Consider the following 21,057-nt stretch of genomic DNA (forward strand, 5'->3'; position numbering starts at 1 on the left):
CCGCATCGACCACCAGATAAGGGAACGGGGAACCCTGTCAAAGGCTTTCTCCAAGTCTACAAAAGCTATGTAGAGGGGTTTATCTTTAGCTAGGTACTTCTCCTGCAGTTGTCGGACCAGGAATATAGCATCAGTGGTGCTTCTACCTGGTACAAAACCGAACTGCATTTCATCTAAACAAATTCTCTCCCTAATGAGATTGGTTATGACCTTCTCTGAGACCTTCATCACCTGGTCCAACAGTTTGATACCTCTGTAGTTATTTCTATCTAGAGCATCACCCTTACCCTTGTAGCAGTTGACTATGGTGCTGCTGCACCAGTCATTGGGTATGACTCCATTGTGAACTACCTGGTTTACAATGCGGGTGACTATGGCATAGCCCACATAGCCTTCATGTAAAGATTCAGCAGTGATTCCTGATAGGCCAGGGGCTTTGCCTGGTTTCATATCCTTAATTGCCTTATCTACAAGGGAGCTGTCTATTCGGGTAGCTGGTCCCTCTACTGGGTCAACATTTGGCAGGCTTATATATATATATATTATATATATATATATATATATATATATTATATATATATATATTGGCGTTAGGAAGGGCATCCAGCCGTAGAAACACTGCCAGATTTGACTGGGCCTGATGAAGCCTTCTGGCTTCACAGACCCCAGTAGAACCGTCCAACCCATGCTAGCATGGAAAATGGACGCTAAACGATGATGATAATGATGAGAGATAGAGATCTAGAGATATTATCGGACAGACAGATGGGCAGACATGCAGGTAGAAGGGAAGACAGGTAGATATGTAGGCAAGAAGACAGGTAAACAGACAGGGAAGTAAGCGGGACAGGTAAATGGGTAGATAGGTGGGCTGGACATTTTTTTTTCTTCTGTTGCAGGAGTTGTACTGAAATGTTTGTAAATCTGTAATGGAATGTTAAAGGTGTTTTACAGTTGAATACATATGTGAGTAGCAACCACTCAGATGTGAAGGAAGAGGGAGCACTATTTTCAGCTTGGTAGACAGAGATAGATAGACAGACAGACATAGAAAAAGATAGATAGATAGACATAGAAAAAGATAGATAGATAGATAGATAGATAGACATAGAAAAAGATAGATAGATAGATAGATAGATAGACATAGAAAAAGATAGATAGATAGATAGATAGATAGATAGATAGACATAGAAAAAGATAGATAGACAGGCAGACATAGAAAAAGATAGATAGATAGACAGACAGACATAGAAAAAGATAGATAGATAGATAGATAGATAGACAGACATAGAAAAAGATAGATAGATAGACAGACATAGAAAAAGATAAATAGATAGACAGACAGACAGAAAAAGATAGATAGATAGACAGACAAAAGAAGATAGATAGACAGACATAGAAAAAGATAGATAGATAGACAGACAGACATAGAAAAAGATAGATAGATAGACAGACAGACAGAAAAAGATAGATAGATAGATAGACAGACAGACAGAAAAAGATAGATAGATAGACAGACAGACAGAAAAAGATAGATAGATAGACAGACAGAAAAAGATAGATAGATAGACAGACAGAAAAAGATAGATAGATAGATATATAGACAGACAAAAGAAGATAGACATAGAAAAAGATAGATAGACAGACATAGAAAAAGATAGATAGATAGACATAGAAAAAGATAGATAAATAGACATAGAAAAAGACAGATAGTAGATGAGAGAGAATGATGTTCAGGAATATATTAGGTCATTAGGGCATCACTACCACTATGGAAAACAGCCTTCATGTAAAGATTCAAAGGAAGAATTAAAAAAAACAAAACATTGGAATGGTTTCCCTATTATCTTCAAGTCTATTGGATGATTTGAATTTAGTGCTGCAAGCTAAAGAGGCAATTATTCAGATCGGTGAGTTGGTAGAAATGGTAAAGTGCCAAAATAAATACTTTTTAAATTATCATTCCAGCAACATTGCTGGTTTCAAATCTCACCAAACTTAGTTTTAGTTGATATTATAATTCTAATTGCATCTACCCTGTTGACAGGCAAAATACTGAAGCTTTTGTCTGAGATAAAGTCTCTTGTGAAAGTGCTGCATTTTAAAACACTATGTATCCAGAGGGAGACAAAAAAAAAAACATCCTAGGGGTGGCTAGCAAAAATGCCAGATGCATTTACAATGAAGACATGAGCAAGGAATAGATTCTAAAGATTCAGTGTTTTTGTGTGAATTCTTTCATTAAAAATAACATCTTGCATCATGATAATCATAATAATTACTTAAAACACACATTTATCATTATACTAATTTTTGTTATACTTTCAAAATATTATGCTAATCTTTACAACATGTAAGACACATGATGGCCATTCAAAAGTACATAAAGACAACTTTATATAAACACTATTTGGTTCCAAAATTTTCAGCGCATGAACTGTGACCTGGTCAGTGATACAATTCTACTGCAACTCGGTGTAACTGTGTCAGTTGCTGATGGTGCAATGAAAATTTTAACACCAAATAATATTCAAGTTCAGTTAACACTTTTTGAATCGTTGATGAGTCTATCACACTGAAATTGCTTACTAGACAAATACATCTCTGAGATATGTTTTTTACATTATAAGAATTTAGAAACTTTCTGGGATTTGAAGAGTCATTTTTAACAGTAGAACTCTCGGCAACTGACCTTTTACAACTCATGGGTTTTTGTGTTTTTTTTTAAAAAAACAATATTCTACATGCTATTATTTATAGCTTTACCTACTTCAAGTTCTGTTCCAAATGATATACTATTCCACATTATCATCAAAGGCTGTCCAATGTAGATCTGCGACTGCCTAGTCACAGATATTCTAATCCACTAGTCAAAATTATAAATCAAAAGAAGTACAACTTCAAAACAATTTCAATTAGAGCCAAATAAAATATTGTATAACTTACCAAAATAAAGTAATAATTGTTTTTATCCGCAAAAAGAAAGAGAAAGTTGGAATCGTATATATTATTTCCAAGTGTTAATAAATATGAACAATTTCACCATTAAGTGGGCAAAGTGCTTGCAAACTAACTGTGTAATTCCCTGTTGCTTCAAGTATTTGTTCACATCTTAACTGGTGAAGAATTGTAGCATAGTAAGTTTCCATTCTACTATGAAATTACTTTCCGATGAGCTATAATAGAAAAACAAATTTAAGGTGAGATAAATTGATATATGAATATTACATTCTAATTATACTGTAAATGAAATATTTCATTTGTCATTCAGTACTAATCAAAGCCACACGAAAAATAATATAGTCCTAGACACATCATGAAGTCAGATTGTGTGTGTGTGTATGTGTGCAGGTGTATACATGCATATGTGTGCATGTGTATATGTTAATATTTGGGTTGCTAACAGATGTAACACTTGAGTTATTTCTCATATTCAGTTTTCAAATATATCTGTCTTTATTTTGTTTCTTCTAAAATACATTCATATTAGATTTCACTTCATCTCCTTTGCCCTTTCTTGCTTATTATTCATCTTTGTAATTCCTAATTTCTATAAATAAACACATTTCAGTATTCAAACTAATGTTTTTTCAAAGTTTCTACATAACAAAACAATCTATTTGTCAACAAAGATTTAAATGAATTTAAATTTACTATCAACTAGTTTATGGTTCTTTTATCCAGCCTATGGTCTATTGTTTTAATAAAAAATCACATCCTAATTTTATACATACCTCATTATTATCATCATTACCATCAATTTATGTCAACTTTCAATTAGGAGCAGTTACATACACTGGTACTAGTCTATATTATATTGGTGTTGTTTCTAAGGTCAGGTGACATTCTTCTCACCAATCACTTTACAAAGTGTACATGGCATATTATCTCATTGCACCAGCACTAGAAAGCTTTATAAGTCCTCAGAAAGACAGGGCTAATGGGACCTTACAGCCCTATGCTTTCTCTACTCATTTGTGTTAATTAATTTTAACCATCACTTACATCATTGTTGAGAGGCAAAGTTGAGGACAGCATAATTTGAAATACTACATTCTGAGTTCAAATTCCACTGAGGTTCATCTTGCCTGTCATCTTTCCTTTTAGCTGAGGGGAGGGCAGGTGATATAATCCACTGTTTCCCTCCTTCCAAATTTCTAGCCTTGTGCCTATGTGTACTTGGTGCATTTTTGTGGCACCAGCATAAGGAGGTTGTCAAGTCATCAATGAGACAGGACTAAGGGACATCAACTCACCCACTAATCACTAAGTGCGAAGGGCAGGCTTTTCATTATAACAGAGGGGTGAGTGCCTTGTATGCCATAAGTACAGAGAGGAAGCAATAACCTAAGACCTGTACTTGAGCCTAGGTAATATAATTGAGGAAGTGTGCTGGGGTAAACATGTGCAAGCAACAATCTTCATCATCAAGACTGCAAGAGATCCATTTATTTCATTATATATATGGTAAAGGCCCCTTCTGTCATGAATGACCATGGGATTGCACCTAGAAGGTTACCCTCTGAAGCACAAGTCCAGAGAAAGTTGTTTATGGAAGACCAGCAATCATCCATGCCTACCAGCCTCCCCTCTTTATGCCTCTGATGTTATCCACAGGAAAGGCAAAGGCTGATACATCTTGGCATCAGTGATGTCACAACTCATTTCTACAGCTGGTCTGGGAATAGAACTCACTATGTCATGATTGTGAGCCTGACATGCTAACTGCAGAGCAATACACCTTCACACACACACACATACACCCTTTCTATTAAACATAGGCAGTGTTGCATACTTACAATCAATCATAAAAGCATGCATGGGCCTTCTGACATGTTGCATGACTTTTGTAAACAAGAGGTTTGTAAACCATATCCAGGCTAATTTATTATTTGAATAGGTTAAGACTTTTACATTGCTTGGAAACAGGTGAGGGTTAACACATCTACCTCAACAAAATCTGTCTGACCCATGCAAGCATGGAGTAGTAAATGTTAAAACAATGACTATATACACACACAGACACATTTAATTTTATACATTGAAGAAAGGCTTGATTGATATAGCAAGGTCAAACTACCATAAGGACTCAAGTTAGCAACTACAAAGAGAGCATTAAAAATAGTCAATTACATCACGAGTAAGCAATTAATCCCATTATTTCTATTACAATTATCATCGCCATCATTTTTATTGCTATTATTATCTCAGAAGGAAGTGACTAAGTGTAAAATCATAGAGTGTTGATCTAAATGTCTTAGAATGGTGTATAGTTCTAATTTGCTATATTCAAAGTTCAAATCCTGCCAAAGATAAACTACCTTTCATTTATTTACTATCAGTTAATAGGCAATAAAGTATGTACAAGTTGTCTTTTTAGTCCTTAAGTCAACCTTGATGGAGCAGGCTTACAATCTGATTCCAGCTGTGACCATCCTGTCTTAGATATATTTAGGGTTACATTTTCTAATGCATCTTTTCCTTTTTCAAACACATTAGGGTGTGATTTACTATGTCAAGCAGGTCAATTGACCATGTAAATATTTCCTTTTTGCTCCTGTTCTATATATAACAGTAAATCTACTTCAGCTAACAATTTCCTTCTAAAATAACCTTAAAATAATAATTAAGGCTTTTAAAAGCAATAGCAGAATTCTTAAGGCATCAGAGAAAATTGTTTTGTTTTGGTTCTTTATGTTGTGAGTTCAAATACTTCTAAGGTCAACTTTTGTCTTTCATACTTTCAAAGAATCTTGGACAGGAAGTGGGGTCCAACAAATTACCTGTTCTCTTTCCTTCACAGAATTTCTTACTTTGTACCAGAAATTTGACAGAGAAGAGATAAGTAAGAATTTAAAGAAACTCTGTTGTTGATGATCATGATCATCCTTGTACAAACAACCCTAAGGCAGAGTAGCAGCATTGGCCAAGTTTTAGAGAAAATGCTTTGCTATATTTGACTATATCTTTTTGAGTTCAAATCTTGTCTGGGTTGACTTTGGACTTTATCCTTCCAGAATTGGAGGAATTAGTCTTGGTAACATACTGGAAATTAACTAACTTTGCTTCTCCTTCTGTATGTGCATGAGGTAAACCAGGTTTACAAAATTGCTTCCGCGCCAGACAAAATCTTAGTGGTATTTCTTCTGACTCTTTACATTAACTTTGCCCTTCAACCTTTCAAAGCTGATAAAATAGGTACTGGTCGAACACAGAGGTTGATGTAACGGGCCTACAACCATCAAACATTGTTGCCATTGATGCCAAAATTTGAAACCATAATTATAATTAAAATGGCAAACTGGCAGAATCATTACTGTGTTGGACAAAATGCTTGGCATTTCTTCCAGCTTTATGTTCAGGGTTCAAATGCTGCTGTGATCGATGAGTACCAGATGAGCATTGGCGTTGATATAATCAACAAGACCCCTCCCGCAAAACTTTCAGGCTTTGTGCCTATAGTAGAAAGAATTATTTAAGGTGGTGAGCTCACAGAACTGTTTAGCAGGCCATACAAAATGCTTTCACCTGTCTTTATGTTCCAAGTTCAAATTCCACCAAGGTTGACTTTGCCTTTCATCCTTTTGGAGTCAACCTAATAAGTACCAGTTGAGTACTGGATCCAATCAACTATCCCCTTCCCCACATAATTTCAGGCCTTGTGCCTATATTAGAAAGGATTATTACTATTCCTGACACTAAGGTGTTGATGTGGTATGAGCAGCAGTAGAAAGAAAAAAAGTATTAAATACCTTGTGGTATTTAATTACATCCTTTTATTTTCTCAGGCCATATGAAATCAAGTGGAGGGTGGGTGTGTGATAAGAAGAACTAGTCATATACTGATCAAATAATTACATAACATGCTTCCAAATTCATGATTTTGCTTCTCAATGCAAGAAATTATTTTATAAATACCTTAATATTAATTACTCCACTAAGGAGGACTTTACCATTCTTATTCAAGGGATCAATAAAGGAACCATTGGTAAAATGCAAGGAAAATCTAACGGACTATCCAAAATTGGAAAATTATCTACTCTGAGTATGCACCTGTAGGTGCCAGAAAATGACACCTACAGGTGAGAGAGAGTACTTGTCCTTGGTGGTCAGTCATCGAGGGCTTTTGTAGAGTTAATTAGTCCTGCAGCTTTCCCCACCCCCATTGGACAATATTTTTGTTAGAAATTTGTTATTTTTGTTACCTTTTTTTTTCTCCCCATCACCATCATGTTTGTATTTTGTCCTATTATGTTGTCTGTCTGTCTGCTTTGGAGCTTTTGTGGCTTATTAGCCAAATCATCATCATTATATTTAACTAAGCTGGGGTGAATGGATTAGGAGTGATTACAGAAAATAAGGAAAGAAAAACAAAACAGGACTAAGTGGCTGCAATCTTTTCTACAGGTGTAAAAGAAAACCTAATTTTGACATAGATAAACATTAAGAAATGTAGCAAGATTAAGTACATTCCACTTGGCAGCATTATTCAAACCTACGTCAATTCTGATCAAGTAAATTCATCTTCAAAGATGATCCAAACATGACTTTTCATATATCAGGAACCACAATATCTAGTGTATCCGTTAAGATAACAGAGTGTAATTTGAAAGAGATTTGGTCCTTGTTTCTAGCAAACTGATTGAATATATATAAATATACATAATGTAGGTAGGTTAGTGACAGCCTTATAGCAATCACAAATGAAATTTTAGACACAATATTATTGCAGTAGAGACATGTGTGCATAGTGGAGCTATTTTTACTAAGCAGTGCACACAAATGCATCTTAGTGAATGTGCATTCATGAGCATATGTGAGAACATGAGTTGTACATATGGCAATGCACATTTTCAAACATATGAACATCTATGCATGTATGCTTCTGCATATATATGCATATATACAAAGATACATATTTGTACATACTTTCAACATAAATGTTTATGTATGATGTGCCATATGAACATGTATCTCATCTTTTTACTTGTTTCACTCATTAAATTGCAGCCATACTGGGGCACTGCCTTCAAGGGGTTTAGTCAAACGAATCAACCCAGTACTCAGTTTTCTTAAGCCTGGTAATTATTCTATCAATCTCTTATACTGAATCACTAAGTTACAGGGACATAAGAAAAAAACATTGGTTGTCAAATGGTGTTGAGGGACAAATACACACACACACACACTTTGTTCCATTTCCATCTGCCAAAACCACTCACCAGACTTTGGTTAGCTCGGGAAAATAGCGGTAGACACTTGCCTAAGGTGCCATGCAGTAGGACCAAACCCAGAACCATGTGGTTGGGAAGTAAACTTCCTACCACACAGCCATACCTGTGCCTATATGTATAGACATTCATGTGCATAGGGGTTCATGAATACATATATGTACATACACAACATAAATGTATGCTCATGTGTGTGTGTGTGTGTGTGTGTGTGTGTGTGTGTGTGTGTGTGTGTGTGTGTGTGTGTGTATATATATATATATATATATATACATATACATACTTGTACATACATACACACACACACGTGCGTATAAATCTGTTGCATGCTTGCATACCTGGATTTATGTACATGGAGAGTACATATTTATGTGCATGCAAGCTTGAACATATACATTAGTATGAGCTGGTGAGATTTGCCATGTATAATTGATGACTGAGTCATTAGGCTTGTAATATTGAACTAAAATCCTCCCATAGGCCTAAGTCATTTTACATCTTAGAATCTCTCCATGAAGACAGAATCTTCAAGATAGTACCCCAAAATAAATACAGTGGGTTACAGGATATTATAAATAATTTTTTCAAGATAATTAGACAGTTTAGAAGATCAAGCTATCAAAACATTAACAAAATACATTAGAGAAAACAAATTCTACAAATACTCATGCCAACTTATAAAACAGGTGTAAAATTTATTATGACAATAAAAAAAATTGAGAAAATTCAAACACAAATGTTAAAACAAGATGTAACTAATGTTCAGTAAAGATTTACTTAATTTTCTTCAGAAATAATACAACTTTTGATACCTCATATGTAGGTACCGTCATTTAATTAAGATGAATCATTTGAAGTGTCTTGGCATGCTGTGAGTAAATTGAGATAATGAAATATAAATAAATTTCTGATACAACATTTAAATAAAAAAAATTTCATATTGCAGACAAAAACATAGAATGAAAATAAAATTTAGAAGATAGGAAAAATAATTCCAAGATATTTCTTGGTGTCTAGCCATGTATACATATAAACGTTTACTGCCAGTGAATTTTATGGCAGAAAAAATATATAAATATCAGAAGTTTTGGGTTTCCATTTTCCTGTCCACACAAACATTGGACTGAAAACTGGAGCACTTACAATGGCTTATAATATCAAGTTTTCTACAGTGTAGCTTGATCTGCTGAATACAACAGTCAAATCTCCCTAAACAAATGAGAAATGAGCCCTGTGTGGTACAGAGGCTGCTGCATTAAGTATCACTGACCATTCTCCTTAACAGTGCTATTGCAGTCATGACTATGGAGTACAACTAAACATACCATTTATTCTAGAGTGTGCACCTTTTGTTTTGCTCCCATCTGTTGCTTAATCCTGTTCCTTTCTTTTCCTTTTCTGTTTATTTATCTCCTTGTAATTAAATTGTAACTAAACAAACTATCAGTGAATTTAAACTGAAAATCACAGGATCTGAGGACAGAATCTTAAGATGAGTATTTTCTCACAATATAAACTTGGAGACTTACTTTCCAGGTCATGTAAGTGAATGAGATTATGACATTTACCCCCACTCACATCTGAATGTGACACAAGTGAATGAGACTATGACATTCACCTGACACACACCTGAATGTGACATCAGTCTCTCACAGAGTTAACTTCCCAGCTACTGCTGCAACTCATTTGCAGGTAAGTGAACTGGAGCAAGAATGAAATGAAGTGTCTTCCTCAAGAACACAATGTACCACCTGGACTAGAAAGTGAACCGATGATCTTATAATCTTGAGTATAAAATCCTCACCACTAGGCCATTCACCTTCATATAAAACCTGGTGACCAGCATCAAAACCAGTTGACATGAAGCAGGTCTTATTTCTGTGTATCAAAAAGGTATTGAATTTAACAATCACATTTGATCAGTAAGTAATATTATTGCTATATTTACTGAGCAGAATTGACCAAGGCTACAAGTCTGCAATGACTTTTCACATTGGCATAATGATTTTTCACAAGGTCACAAATTTGAAAGAAATGACAAAGATATTTTATGGACCAAAGCGTGATGAAATTAAATTCAAACCCAACTTGGAGAGCAAGGTGGAATAACTAAAAACTGCATCTGTTTTCATTTATCCACAAGACAACTCTGATCAAGCGAATCTAAAGTCAAAGGAATTTTAGTCACAACAATCTATTGAGTAAATACTCAATGCATCTTTCCTTCCTTTAAGACAAGAGTTACTTGAGGGAGTTTTGACTTCTATTTCTACAGAATAATATTTTTGCTGGGTGTTACAGTGCTGGCATCACATAAAAAGCACCCACTACACACTGTAAAGTGGTTAGTATTAGGAAGGGCATCCAGCCATAAAAACCATGTTAAAACAGACAACTGGAACTTGGTGCAGCCCTCTGGCTTGCCACCTCCTATCAAAATGTCCAACCCATGCCGGCATGGAAAACAGATATTAAATGAGGATGATGATGTACAATAAATACTACTTACTATTCTCAGTTCTAAAATAACAACTACACCAATGATCAGCACTTTGCAGGTTTCACAGACAAACTTAGATATGATAAGACTTGGAATGATAATAGACTATATTTAAACTTAGAGAACTTATAGGTTATGTATAAACTTACAGAAAAGAATGTAATAATTAGAAAAAGGAAAATATTTTGTAAAAACATTGTTGCAAGTAATGGTTTATGCAAGGCAAGACTGTAGTTAAATAGTTTGAACCCAATATCACATGGCTTGGAAACAATCTCACAGCATGGTACCTTCAAGTTTCTACTACAGCCCTTGGCAGACTAAAACCTTGTAAATGGATATGGTGGACAGAAATTAAAAGTGTGTGTGTGTGTGTGTGTGCCTTGACATCATGGGATAGTTATAAATGAGCATCAGTTATTCAAATGGAGTCTTTCATGGAAACATGTCTAGCCATGTGGAAATATTACCTCACTTGGAATCAAGTAAGGGTTGGCAATGGAAGGCATCTAACTTTAGAAAACCTGCTTCGGTGAATTCTGTCAGAGCTATACAAGCATAGAAATGTAGATGTTAAAACAGCAATGATGATGTTTTCTTGAAATAATATATCTGTAAATTTGTTTCTGTATTAGAGAAAGTACGTTGGTCTGGTTTCCCAGTTGCCTTCAAGTAAGCAATTATTTAGGCTAAGTAGTAAACAGAAGTTAAATTTAATGTTTTGGCAGACAGTTGTATTAACTGAATTTTTTAAAATAAATTGAACCAAAAAATAATTATATACAACACAATGTTTATTTCTTCAAAATAAATTATAAGAAATCAAAATTTGATTTGTTTAATCAATTAATTTATTTATTGTCAAAAGAAGATCTACCTCACCCTAACCAGTAAATATTTTTGGAATATTGCAAATATAAACTGCAAATTGTCATATATATATATGGATAGGACACCAGTCTATGGATGGTTCTGATGTCACTTTTTGTTGACAAAATGGATATCAGAGGTATCCCTTTTTCAGATAATCATCTGGTACCCATAAACAGCTGATTAAACCAAGACTGAAGAATTGTGTGTGTCATTCCCAGAAACACATTAAAATACCAGAAACAGAAATCAATTCAAAATTAAACAGTTCAATACCTTATCTTCACAGCTATCTAATCCCCAGAGGAATAGAAGGATCAGTACTGATTGAAAGAGCCATATTTCCACCACCTTCTTTATATCTCTATTATTCTTTTACTTTTAAGGAGGTGAGCTGGCAGAAACATTAGCATGCCAGTCGAAATGCTTAGCGGTATTTCGTCTGTCTTTATGTTCTGAGTTCAAATTCTGCCAAGGTCAACTTTGCCTTTCATCCTTTTGGGGTCGATAAATTAAGTACCAGCTACATACTGGGGTTGAGCTAATCGATTGGCACCCCGCTCCTACAAAATTTGGGGCATAGAGTAGAAAAGATTATTCTTTTACTTGTTTCAGCATTTGACAGTGGCTCTTCTGGAGCACTCCATTTTTAAAAATATTTTAGTTAGAAGAAGAGACACTGACCCTGGAAGAATGAAAGGCAAAACTCAACACAAAACACATTACATAAAGCATTCTATCTAAAGCTCCAAAGACTGCCAATTCGTCGCCTTGATGAGAAAAACTAATATACTAACAGCAATTCTTAGTTTAAGACTAACACCATAATTTTTTTAACTTTAACAAATACCATATTCATGTAAATACCATTTCATTTCATGAATACTAACAGGATCCATTTCTTTAGTAATTTAACCTCATGTAAAACTAAATTGGTTAAGGTAGAATGCATGAACATAGCTGAAAGGTTCGCCAACAAGTAGAACTGTGTAAAGATATTATTATTATTTCAAGCAAAAGTAACATCACAAAGAGTTGTTTTCTGTTCATTAATTATAGATAATTAATGTAATGATTTTAAAGTTGAAGGATTTTTTAGGGCCATGATAGAAATGCTGCTATCTACTTATGCAACAGTAAGGAAGCAATCATAAAAACAGATATTTGTATTCAAGATGAGCTATTAGTACATTTTATAATACATGTGTCTGTCTATTGTACTATTTATAAACATAATTCTGTCATTTAAATATAGAGCATTTGCTTTATCAGAGTATTGTCTAGTTTTACTTGATTATTACATTTAGCACACACTGTTCCAGTATATACACAGTCTTTTCACCAAATAAGAAGTAGCTTGAACATGGTATGACAAACTGACTGAATGTTTAGAAATGTTTAAAATAACAGTTTTGGTGGCTTGCAGCTTTGAGTTTACATTCTGTTAGTGCAGAACAGAGATTGAGTAACAAACTTGCAACAGATGGGCAACTTAGTCTAATTTTTAGATATTATAGAAGCCAAATAAGTGCCAGTGCTATGAACAGACGTATGGTTCAGAAATAAAGAAGATGACAATGACAAGGTAGATGTAGACATGGCTGTTGCTTAACTCTAGGTCGACCTTGACTGAAGAGACCTATAATCAAAATCAATCCAAGCATGACCATCTATTTTCTGATTTATCTAATATATCTAAGACTACTTAGATACTCTAGTGTCTTTACAAAGAATACTCTTTTTACTCTCTTTTACTCGTTTCAGTCATTTGACTGTGGCCATGCTGGAGCACCGCCTTTAGTCGAGCAAATTGGCCCTAGGACTTATTCTTTGGAAGCCTAGTACTTATTCTATCAGGCTCTTTTGTTGAACCGCTAAGTTACGGGGACGTAAACACACCACCATCGGTTGTCAAGTGATGTTGGGAAGACAAACACAGACACACAAACATATACACACACATATATATATATATATATACATATATATATACATATATACATATATATACATATACATATATATGAGGGTTTCTTTCAGTTTCCATCTACCAAATCCACTCACAAGGCTTAGGTCGACCTGAGACTATAGTAGAAGACACATGCCCAAGGTGCCACACAGTGGGAATGAACCCGAAACCATGTGGTTGGTAAGCAAGCTACTTACCACACAGCTACTCCTGCACCTATAGTATAGGATATGAGAGAAATTTGACTGCTATTTCTTGCAAACTGTGTGATGCAGGGCGTATTTGTAGCTCAGACTAGATATACCATTTCAGATGAATCTGTATTTGTGAACCTGGACTATGAAAGAGCTTCAAAATCACCTTCGTAAGTTCACAAAGCTTTTCATGAAGGCTCAAAACATCTCAAATGAGCATAAGACCAAAGAGGAGACTTAAAGATGCAATCCACCCACCTCTAATATTGTTGTTCAATGTGGGGTAATAACAGGCCATACTTGTTGTGTTGTTGTGACCCCCTTCGGTCATGACTGACCATGGCATTGCACCTAGAAAGTTACCCTCCGAGGCACAAGTCTGGGAAAGGTTGTTTATGGAAGACCAGCAGTCGCCCATGCATACCAACCTCCCCTCTCCATGCCACCGATGTTATCCAAGGGAAGGGCAAAAGCCAATACAGCTTGGCACCAGTGACGTTGCAGCTCATTTATTAACATGCAAGTGGCTGAGCACTCCACAGACACATGTACCCTTAACATAGTTCTCGGTGAGATTCAGCATGACCCAGAGTGTGACAAGGCTGGCCCTTTGAAATACAGGTACAACAGAAACAGGAAGAAAGAGTGAGAGAAAGTTGTGGTGAAAGAGTACAGTAGAGTTCACCACCACCCACTGCCGGAGCCTCGTGAAGCTTTGGGTGTTTTCGCTCAATAAACACTCCTGACACAGAATAGTGAAATGTTATCTTAGTTGTGACGACTTGGAGATAAAATTGAGAATAAGCTAAATAGGTCTTGAAATGGAAACAATAAGGATCTGTTTAAGACTGGTACATCAAATGCTCAAGATGCAGTTTTCACTATATAGAAGACAAACAATTTGAGAATATGGGTATGTATGGTGTGTGGCATGCGTGTGGTGTGTGTGTGCACGTGGTGTGTGTGCACGTGCGGTGTGTGTGCATGCAGAGTGTGCATGTGTGTGTGTGTGTGTGTGTGTGTGTGTGTGTGTGTGTTGTGTGTGTGGTGTATGTATGTATGTATGTGATGTATGTGTGCACATGTGAAATCATTTTAATGCCCACTTCTCTATGCTTGTGTGAATCAAGCACAATTTCTCGTCATAGATTTTCAACAGCTCGATGTCCTTACTGTTGTAAACCCTCACCTGTCTCCAAGTAACAATATTTCCCTATGACCAGGTTTTCATAGAAGACTGGAAATGAAGGACTCTGCTTGCATAATGGTGGCACTTGTTTACAACTATCACACAAAGTCAAGACATAAAGAAGGTAACACAAACAGAGTCACACTCATATGACAGGCTTCTTTTCAGTTTTCAACCAAAACCACTCACAGGGGGTTAGTTTTCTAGAAGTTTAGTAAAAGACACTTGCCCAAGGTTCCAGGTAGTGCAATGAGACTGAACCTGAAACCATGTGGATGGGAAGCAAACTTCCTACCACACACCTACATAGGAATATTTCACAATCTTATAATTCTGCTTGTTCCTCTGTTACTTAGCCTGTCTGTAACACGTCCATATGATTAGTGGAAGGGGGAGAGAGGGAAGGAGGAAGGGGAGAGGGGGGTGAAATGTGTAATTTTTTTTTTGAAGTATCCTCCATTACTTAGCCCATCTGTAACACTTTCATGTGATTGGTTGAAGGGAAAGGCGAAGAGTGAAAGAAAAAGGAGAAAGAAAAAGAGGGTAAGGCAAAGAGTGAGAAAGAAAGAGGGAGAGTGCTGTGTATTAAGTTTATAAGATTGTATATAAAGTATATAAAATGCATTAAGTAACCATTGTATTCCAATTTCATTCACTTTTCAATTATTTGCAGATGAATGGCTATCTTTTGATACAAATACAATACAGGTTATGCTTTCAGATTTTTTGGATCAAGTTTTCAGAAATAGACATAGGAGTGGCTGTGTGGTAAGTAGCTTGTTTACGAACCACATGGTTCTGGTCCAGTCCCACTGCATGGCACCTTGGGCAAGTGTCTTCAACTATAGCCTCGGGCCGACCAAAGCCTTGTGAGTGGATTTGGTAGACGGAAACTGAAAGTAGCCCGTTGTGTGTGTGTATGTGTGTCTGTATTTGTCCCCCCAACATCGCTTGACAAACGATGGTGGTGTGTTTATGTCCCCATAACTTAGCGGTTCGGCAAAAGTGACCAATAGAATAAGTACTAGGCTTACAAAGAATAAGTCCTGGGGTTGATTTCCTCGACTAAAGGTGGTGCTCCAGCATGGACACAGTCAAATGACTGAAACAAGTAAAAGAGTAAATAACCCAAAACGTTTACCATTAATTAAGTGAAATATTCAAGGGTCTCGCTAGCATATATAAATTTATTTATTTTAAAAAAATCTTTTCACTCATTTCAGTCATTTGAATACAGCTATGCTAGGGCACCGCCTTAAAGGGTTTAAGTCAATGAGTTTTAGTTCACCCAGGACTTTTTTTTAAAGCCTAGTATTTATTTTATTAGCCTCTTTTGCCAAACTGCGAAGTTATGGGTATGTAAACATACCAACACCGGTTGTCAAGTGGTTGCTGGGGACAAACAAATAGAAAGACACATACAGACATATATACAACAGGCTTCTTTCAGTTTCTTATTTCTTTACTGCCCACAAGGGGCTACACAGAGGGGACAAGCAAGGACAGACAAACAGATTAAGTCGATTATATCGACCCCAGTGCATAACTGGTCCTTATTTAATTGACCCTGAAAGGATGAAAGGCAAAGTCGACCTCAGCGGAATTTGAACTCAGAACGTAGTGACAGATGAAATACTGCTAAGCATTTCACCCGGTGTTAACATTTCTGTCAGCTCGCCACAGTTTCTGTCTACCAAATCCACTCACAAGGCTTTGGTTAGTGTGAGGCAAAGAAGACACTTGCTCAAGGTGTCATGCAATGGAATTGAACCAGGAATCATGTGGTTGGGAAGCAAACTCTTACCACATATCCATGTCTGTGCCTGTATGTATGTGAGTGTGTATACACGCACACACACGCACATGCACACACACACACACACGCACACACACATGCACCCAAACCCGCACACACAAATATTCATAGAGATAGAAGAGTAATAATGCAATTCTGTTTCAAGTTAATTATATTTAGCAACTCCAAAATCAAAATATTACTGATTATGTTGATGCAACCCTACTGCAAAACATGTGTGGCAGCTCTGGTGATGCTATCGCAATGAGTAAATTATTGTTTTGAGTAAAACTGAAGAGAAAAGTAGCAGATGGTGTTATTATTGTAGGAGTGTATTAAGCTTTAAGAATGAATGAAAATGATCAGAGTAATTTCAGATACCTGAGGAACATGCAAGTTAATGTAAGTGAGAAGAAAGTTTTAACCATTTTGTGACTATTATTTCTGCTGAAATAAACTACCTTCATCTCAATTAATTTTGAAATTAATGAACAATTCAGTAAAATAACTCATCATTAAGCAGGCGTTTGGTAGATAACATGAAATTTTGATGGAACATTTTAGTTTACATCCCTTTAAAACAGGAAGCATGTGTCATAAGGGTAGTCTCTGCCTGATTGATGTCAAAAAGTTTAAAAGGATAGTCTTACATATTGCAAAAGCACGATTCAAGTATGGCCAATGCCAGTGCTGCCTGATGGCACCCTTGCTGGTGGCACGTAAGAAGCATCATTCGAGCGTGGCTGATGCTAGTGCTGCCTGACCGGCTCCCATGTCAGTGACATGTAAAAAGCACTATTTGAGTGAGGTTGATGCAAGTGCCACCTGACTGGCTCCCGTGTCAGTTGCACATAAAAAGCATCATTCAAGCAAAGCTGATGCCAGTGCCACCTGACTGGCACCCATATCAGTGCCACGTAAAAAGTACCATTTGAGCGAGGCCAATGCCAGTACCACCTGACTGGCTCCTGTGCCAGTGACATGTAAAAAAACACCCACCACACTCTCGGAGTGGTTGGCATTAGGAAGGGCATCCAGCTATAAAAACATTGCCAGATCAGATTGGAGCCTGGTGCAGTGTCCTGACTTACCAGTCCTCAGTCAAACTGTCCAGCCCATGCCAGCATGGAAAGTGGATGTTAAATGATGATGTTGATGATGAAACACTGGTAATGAAGCTACCTTAAGATGTGTAGATATGAGGTGCTTACTTAGACACATTTTATAGTATTCCTGTCTAACTTATGTTTTTTTTTATGCTATTTATAAACTAAGAATATTTTCTAAATATATAGATTATGATGTAATATATATATTTATTCAAGATAATTGCATGCTAGATTCAGTTGCAATATATAATAGACCACAACTATGAGAGTATGTCACCAAAAGGAAGATTTTGAAATCCATATTGATTGTAGAACAACATTATGAGCAATTTGTTGCAGAGAAACTGCTTCAAAATTATATTTTCTCATTTAGGAATGGGGCAGACATAACTGTATGGGATTGAAGTTCATTTTCCAGCAAAATGATTCTAGCTTCAATCCCACTACATTGCATCTTGGCCAAGTGTCTTCTACAATAGCTCTAGGTCAACCAAAGACATGTGAGTGAACCTCCATCTTCATTGCCACCATCATCTTCTTAACATCATCAACATCAGCTCTCTATGTACACAGCTCAAGTAAGACTGCACAGGCTCCAACATAGCACTGTTTGTGAATTACTTCACCATGGTTAACAGTGGAATATACAACTTGCAAGAACTCCTGTACAAGTGACCCAGGTAGCAGCATTACAACTATAACTTCATACAACACGTACCACAACCGAGTCTGCATCATAGTCAATTGCACACAGTGATTGAAATACTGTATCAAGAAGTTGTGGCTATGAACTGATATTTCTCATTCATATGTCTATGAACATTCATCTAACTTCTCATTATAGAATCACTTTCTCCATCATTGATATATCCATGCCTATACACACATACACATTGTTTTCATAACGGCCTGTCTATTATTCTGTTTACATTATGCACACACAGACACACATGTTAATATATCAATAAATAATCTCCCAAACATTCTAAAGAAAAAAAAAGAAAAGAAACTCTTACTTGTTTCAATCATTTGACTGTGGCCATGCAGGAGCACCGCCCTTAGACAAGCAAATCGACCCCAGGATTTATTCTTGGTAAGCCTAGTACTTATTCTATTGGTCTTTTGCCGAACTGCTAAGTTACGGGGACGTAAACACACCAGCACCGGTTATCAAGCCATGTTGGGGGGACAAACAGACACACACACACACACACATATATATATACATATATACACACACACACACATATCTATGACAGGCTTCTTTCAGTTTCCATCTACCAAATCCACTCACAAGGCTTTGGTTGGCCCGAGGCTATAGTAGAAGACACTTGCCCAAGCTGCCACACAGTGAGACTGAACCCAGAACCATGTGGTTCATAAGCAAGCTACTTACCACACAGCCACTCCTATGCCTATAAAATCACGAAAAGTCACTTACCCACGCAGTGAGACTGAACCTGGGACCATGCAATTGGAAAGCAAACTTCTTGCCACACAGCCACGCCTGCAGTAGCTCTTGTGAGTAGATTCAGCAGAGACAAACTGAAAGAAGCTCGTTGCATCTATGCTTGTGTGCGTGCACATGCTTCTTTGTCTTGACATAACATGATAGTTATGTGTGTCACTGTCATGCAAAAAGTGCCATACACTTCCACTACCCCACAGAAACATGAGAGTTGGTGTCAGGAAGAGCGCCCAACCAAAGAAAATCTGCCTCAATTAACTCCGTCTGACCTGGGAAAGTAAATGCGGACACACACACACACACACACACACATATATATCATCATCATCATTGTTTAACGTCTGTTTATATATATATATATATATATATATATATATATATATGTCATCAGCATCAAGCAGTGATTGGGAATAAATGAATTTTAGGTTTATTAGAATATGTTTTACTCAACAGAAACTGCAATGGATTTGGCTTTTAGAAGTTGAAACATGTCAACCCTATTTTAACTAACTTAAAGTTCTCTCTCTCTCTCTCTCACACACACACACACACACACACACACACACACACACACACACACACACACACACACATTAAACAAGCTCCAGAGAGTTTCTGACTGCCAGACTCTGTCACAAGGTATTAGTCAGCCCAAGGCTATAGCAGAAGACACTTGCACAAGGAACTTTGTTGCTAAAACCAATTATTATGAGCAACATTTTTAAGCAATTTTAACTGATTATTTTGTTCATGTCACACTGTGGAACTGAACTTGAAATTACATTTATGATGCTAACTTCTAAGTCTCACAACTATTCATCAAAGAAGAATAAAAACTATCTACAAAACTATATTCTAACAAGCAGCTTTAAAATAAAACATCTGCAAAAGATTCATGTCAAAACTAACCACTTCATTTTTTTCAATTTAGCAAAAGAAAACCTAAAAAAGAGCAGTTTTCATTTTTATTATAAACTTTTTTTTTATTTTTCATTCCTTAAGTACTGTTATCACCATAATCACAAACTGCAGTACATATTGTCAGATGAATAAAGTTTTCATATCTGGAAACCAGTATTGATTGTAAAACTAATGTTTAAAATAGTTATTCATGAAGGAACAACAGCAGCAATAACAACATAACATCTGTTGTGTTGGTACAACGTCGATAAAATCTAGGACATAAAATCCATGACCAGAACTTCTACCTGGTCATTCAGCCTGCTAGAAATAGCAGCCAAATCTAAAAGTCTTATAAAAAGTTAAGAACACTTTGGGATAATGTGGTCAAAAATATACTGAATCTGAAAGTAAAAAAAAATAGAAAGAAAAATACAATGATCACATCTGGACTATATTTTGATTATTGATGGATTTGATCAGTGCTGAGCTACGGTTAAACTATAACAGCTGATTTCTGGGCCTGGAGAACTTGGAGAAAATCAATGTTTTTATGATAATGAGCTGCTGGTATACAATGCTCAGGTGCAATACAACTCATTGGAAAAGGATACAAATGATGACAGAAAGCAGTAATAAGTAAAGAAAGACAGCAATGACAACCAAAAGTGCATACATAGTAAGCAAAATAAAACAGAATCTCTGGACTTCATAAGTAGAATGGAGGGCCTCCCAATGGAAGATATTTATCTCTTAGTTCTTGGGTCAATAACTTTCCTATCAGTCACATTTTTAACAGCCTGGTTTCAGAAATATAAGCAAGCTTAATTAT

General features: G+C 36.2%; 1 protein-coding gene across 1 annotated transcript in view; it reads right to left on the minus strand.

Moving 5' to 3' along the window:
- Nucleotides 1–21,057, minus strand: part of LOC115232489 (putative uncharacterized protein DDB_G0284695) — a 145,700-nt gene that overhangs the window by 82,289 nt on the left and 42,354 nt on the right. Inside the window, exon 2 of the mRNA XM_029802390.2 lies at nt 2,947–3,176. The gene's annotated coding sequence lies outside the window, so the exon portion shown is untranslated. The remainder of the gene's footprint in view (nt 1–2,946; nt 3,177–21,057) is intronic.

The sequence above is a fragment of the Octopus sinensis genome, linkage group LG2 (genome assembly GCF_006345805.1).
Source record: "Octopus sinensis linkage group LG2, ASM634580v1, whole genome shotgun sequence".
In the NCBI taxonomy this organism is placed as follows: Eukaryota; Metazoa; Mollusca; class Cephalopoda; order Octopoda; family Octopodidae; genus Octopus; species Octopus sinensis.